This window comes from Micropterus salmoides, unplaced genomic scaffold, assembly GCF_014851395.1.
Source record: "Micropterus salmoides isolate LMB-PRFRI ecotype aquatic unplaced genomic scaffold, ASM1485139v1 Ms_hic_scaffold_2, whole genome shotgun sequence".
NCBI lineage: Eukaryota > Metazoa > Chordata > Actinopteri > Centrarchiformes > Centrarchidae > Micropterus > Micropterus salmoides.
Window position 1 is genome coordinate 31,351,529 of NW_024041150.1, and position 5,477 is coordinate 31,357,005.

The 5,477-nt window shown below is 37.8% G+C and overlaps 1 pseudogene; it reads right to left on the reverse strand.

Annotated features, from left to right (window-relative positions):
* Nucleotides 1-319: 319 nt before the first annotated feature.
* Nucleotides 320-5,263, reverse strand: LOC119913326 (annotated as a pseudogene).
* Nucleotides 5,264-5,477: the final 214 nt, after the last annotated feature.

Sequence of the window (5,477 nt, forward strand, 5' to 3'; positions counted from 1 at the left end):
GCGTTTATTTACAAATACATTTTCATCTTTATCAGCTTTCCTGTTTTTACCATCCAGTACACACAGTCCACTGGTCCACATTGTTCAGTTTCAGCCCAGTCAGAGTGGCAGGACTCTTGATTCAGCTCCCTCCGGTATCACACACCTGTTGGAGTGTATTTGTGTACTTTTACACTTCCCTGCTGATAAACATGTTGCCCTTTACATCATTTGCTGCTATGTCAAAACTTGCACAAGTCAAGTCAAGGCAGTATGACTTGGGATCAAGTCAGCTGAATCCCACAAATAGCCACAAACAGTGGGCCAATGTTCAGGCTTTATACTGGACTTTTATTGAGCAAGTAACTAGACAAACTCTATTTATGCAGCAATTTTAAAAATAGTACAAGTTAAAGAAAGAATAAAAGAGGAAGAGTGAAATTTTAAAAACTGACAAAACAGCATATAAAAACAAGGACACCAAGTTCACAAACCACTAAGTATAATGTTTTTAAAACAAGACAAAGACCAAGAAAACTAGTTAATTTAAAGTCTAACTGAAATTAAAATTCAGAAATCAGTTTACAGTACCTCCTTTGTTTTGATTTGTGTGTACTTATTTGTTCTAAACTGCACTTGCCAAAAACAAGAAATATATGTTTCACATTATTGCCTAGACTTTGATTTCAGTAACTTTATCATCTTTTTAAAAAAGTGAAGAAAAAATGACTATAACAAAAAGAAAGAGACTTGGCAGTAAACATGACATTAAAGTCTTACTATGTTGTCTTCAGTCTTGTGTGAAACTCGTCCTGACGTCTTCCAGCTGATCTTGAAGTCACTGATCCTCTTGCTTTTCATATTTGTCTCCAGCTAGGAAGCATTCACAAATAATTGGTTTTACATTTATTCTACCTTTAATAAAGAGCAACTTGGGTATTATTAGATATTGCTTTTTAACTTTTAATTACTAATTGCGTCATCACGACTACTAACGCTGCTACAGGGGTCAGAATTTGGACTTTCCATACATGAAATGTTGACTAAAAGTTAAAATTGAATAGGTTTTACCTCCCATGCCATGCCCTCACACAGTGATAGACTTTACGAAAGCACATATGACACAATATCCCATTAAAATGTATCTTTCTCACCTGCTTCAAGATTTGTTGTTGAATGACCGGGTCACTCATGTCAAAGTCAGTGCGGATCTTCAACACAGATCTCTTCTTCGAGTCTGAAAAATGGCATTTTGGCATGAATGCTGGGTAAGCAGCAACAAAGAATAACAGACTGGTAGTGAAAGTAAGAATACTGTATGTTACAAATGAATAATTGCTTAGTAAATAACATCAATTATGAATAAAGTCAATTACATTTTTTAACCTACCAAAAACATTTACTTAATAAATATTGATGCAAAACAGAAAAAAAAAAAGCAAATCCTCATATTTGAAGCTTCAGTCAGCAAATGTTTTACACTGTTGACCACTCAAACCACGGTAGGTGGTTTCAGTCCTACCTTACAGATTGGAGCTTCTCTGTCCACCTCGGTGGACAGCCCCATTTACCTAAAGGTTCTGTCTTAGGCCTCATCTTATTTTCTTTGTATATGCTGCCCCTGGCCTCTATTTCTGAGAGGTATGAGGTCTCTTTCCACTGTTTTGCAGATTGAACTGCTTGATGTAGATTCTCTCGGCCCTTTAACTTCAAACAACTGCTCAACTGTGAGGAGTCTTGGTGTTGTATTGGATAGTGCATTTAAATTTGATAAACAGATACTGTTAAATCCTGCTTTTTCCAGTTGAGAACTATAGCCAAGGTAAAGACCTATCTCCCTCCTATATATTTGGAGAGGGTGACCACATCTGTGTTGCGCTCCCTCCACTGGCTTCCTGTACATTACAGGATTGATTTTAAAATCTTACTTTTAACTTTTAAATGTCTTAATGGATTGGCTCCATTGTACTTAATGGAGCTTCTTCACGTTCATACTGCAGCTAGAGTGCTGAGATCCATCAGTCTCCTCCTCCTGGATGTACCCAGAAGCAGACTTAAAACCAGAGGCGATCGAGCCTTTAGTGTAGCTGCCCCTAACCTGTGGAACAACCTGCCAGTCCATATCAGAACCGCCCCAACTCTCGAACGTTTTAAATCACTGTTAAAAACATCTTTTCTTTGGCATTTCCTTCGAGTTAAGTCTGTTATTATTCCTGGCAATGTTAATATCACTATATATTGTATACTGTATATTACAATGTTTTATTGCTGTACTTTTACTGTGTAAGTTCTTGTTGTTGTATTTTAACCTGTGAAGCACCTTGGTCAACCTTGGTTGTTATAAGTGTGCTATATAAATAAAATTGATATTGATATTGATGAGGCTTTCTGCAACATATGCAAAGTCAGTTACACAATTTTTATCTTGGTTTGCACATTTGCGTTTTATGTATTTTTGTGGTTAAACTTAAAAGGTCATGTCCTCCAAAGAAAAATGACCATATAGGTTGTTTTAGCCACACAAAATTACCACTCATGTTAAACGTTCGTTGTGGCAGCGACCTCTAGTGGCCGTACAATGCAAACACATGACAAAGACGGTGACGTATTATAAATAGCCAGAAAGTGGAATTTCAGTAGTGGTGGTGGGTAGGGTCCTTCACCCAGGTGACTGGCAAACTTACGTAGTAGCATTAGCTACTTTAGCAATAGCTTTAGCATTAGCTACGTTGGCTTCGTAGCATTAGCTTGGTGAAATTAGCTTTAGCTACATTAGCTTCATAGGGGTGTGTGCCTAAACCTAACTCAGTGTTTTATGCATGTAGACGGTGAACCCAACAGCTGTACAGATCACGGCCGATCTGCTAGCAGCAGGGTTCACCTCACTTGTGTCGCAGCGGTTTCCCCGTGTTTATGTCATTTGACGTGGGTCACGTGATTTCCAAAACGAAGGTATGGTAAGCCGCTATTGTAGGATACACTCATATAACAGCACCTGTAGAGGCACCATTTTATAGGCTCATATGAGTCGTTTTTGGAGGTTGGTTAATACGAACTTGTTGTTTAAGTTGGAGGACTTGTTTCCAAAGAGTAACTTAACAGCCACCTAAAAATCTGTGTTTTGCTGCCCTCTCCTTTTGAGAGTTTCAAGCCTGTTTCATCGCTGGTTTGTGGTTGGTTACCACACCCAACAGTAATGTAGTACACTGGGGGTAAGGAATGAAAGGGGGTGTTGAGTTACTCCTTAATCAAGACCTTAAAGGGATGTTCAGCATGTGTGCTTACCAACTGTTTCACAGGGCACACTGTTAAAAAGATAAAAGCTAGAAAAAATGGTATCGCCTCATTAATTGTATATTTCGACAGTGTCAACAGGTACCTGAAATAGTCAGCGAGTAAAAAGATGAAAATCTTTGTCCATTTTGTTGTAGGGTTAGGTTTTGTTGTTGTTTTTTGTGGTTCATCTTTTGCTCTTTCAGCATGACGGTGACAAGTGAAATGCTCAGCTCCATTGGCAGAACACCCTGTGATAGAAACATATTTTGGTTTAAGTGGGAAACAGTTTAAAACTTACCAAGCACATACACCTGTACTTCACAAAGTGTCAAATTCTTCTGTAGTCCAGGAAGAACAACATGGACAAAGCGACCTTCCATTATTCCACACTGGTAGTTGTATTTGCTCTGTCCCGTTGCAATGGAGATGATGGCACACCTGAAATATAAGAAAGCGATAATCAAAGGCTGATAAGTACTAGTACTTCTACAGCAAGTAAGTACTCTTTTCTTCCTGCACCTTTGGTTGCTGGTGTCATTTTTGAGACTGATGCGGATCTCAGCACCGTCCAGCTCCTCTGAGCAGCAGTCGCTGATGCTGGTGACAGACACAGCTGTTATTTTGTAGATACTCCTCAGTCCAGTTGCCACCAGGGGTTGTCTTGCAGTGGAACTGAAGCACAGGTGCTTTGTGGATCCTTCCCACTGTCTTCATCAATGGCCATTTGTGGAGCTGTTGCTGCAGAAGCTGGTCTTCCAGACTGTGTGGCTACTCCTCTCGGTGCCACGTTGGCTGACAGGAGTGTCATGAAGGCATTTGCGAAAAAATGAATGAGTAAGGACCAGTTACTGATTCATATGGAGAATCACAGCACTTAATGAAAACTGAAGTACTTCATCACGACAAAATACTCTACAGCACATCTTTGAGGCCAGATTGCTTATTGTAAAGCAAATCAAAGTGTTAGATAGATAAACCAAAGTATTAGACACATATAACATTTATTTATACCTGATATTGGCATTTGATAAAAATTAGGGCAAAAAACACACACTTAACCATTGTGTAGATGTTGAGAAATTTCACCATATATGTGAAAACTTTAACTAGTCACTGGGCCGTGAATGTGTGTGCAAAACTAACATTTACAGAACATTTAACAATTTCTCACCTAACATGCAATTTAAAGTAAAGGATCTTCAGGGTTATCAATTGAATAATTATATAAGCTGTGCTCTGCATTCACTTTAAATCAGATTAAAGTGTTGAAATAAAATTATTTTGAATCATGAAAATCATAGAATGATGACAGAATAATTTTGTGAAGATTTGATAAAGATTTGAATTTTGGAATAATAGCTGTAGTTTCTGTGTTGAGTGACTTCTTTGTTTGTTTGTTCATATCTTTGTTTTGTGGCAGTATATTATATGTTTTTGTGGTCAGGTTATGATGCCTGCAACTTATTTTTTTTTCTTGGTAGTTTTTACCTTGCATGTGGATAGAACGCTTACAGTATGTTAGTCAAGCTTGTTATCTGTCCTTTGCTTCCCTGTGTGTCATATTGTTTGAAATATATAACTTTTTACAAATATTGATTGTTAGTGTTTCGAAAAATAAATGCATATAGACACATTTTGAACTCCAAAGAATTGCTTAGCCCTCAGCATGGACACTATTAATATCTGAGCACAAAATAGCTTCTAAATTCAGCAGAAGGCTGAACGTGGACAGACCTTAATCTTCAATTAAGTTCTTTTGTAAATCTATATCAATAACACTAAACAATATTGTGTCAATTTCTTCTTCATTATGTTCACACAGAAATCATGGCATAATTGAACCAACTATTTAGAGGCCATTGCTCAGTGCTGCATTACTTCCTGTAAGGGTTGTAGTGGCGTACACTTTGACCTCACAAAGCTGAAGTCGCCTTCCTACACCACGGATGAAAACATTGACGTAACGTCCTTCCATCTGGTCGCAGTTAAAGACATATTTAATTTCATTGGTCACAGTGATGACTCCACACCTGATGGGCAAAAAGACAGAAAAACAAAGCTATTGATTGACAGTAGGATGACGATTCCTACCTTTCAAAAAATGCTAGTTAATGAAGATTTATCCGTATGTAGCCTTTTATTTAAATAATGACATAAAGACGGTGGATATTCGGTAATATGAGTTCAGAGCGCAGCCATAATGTGACGTTTTAATTATATTA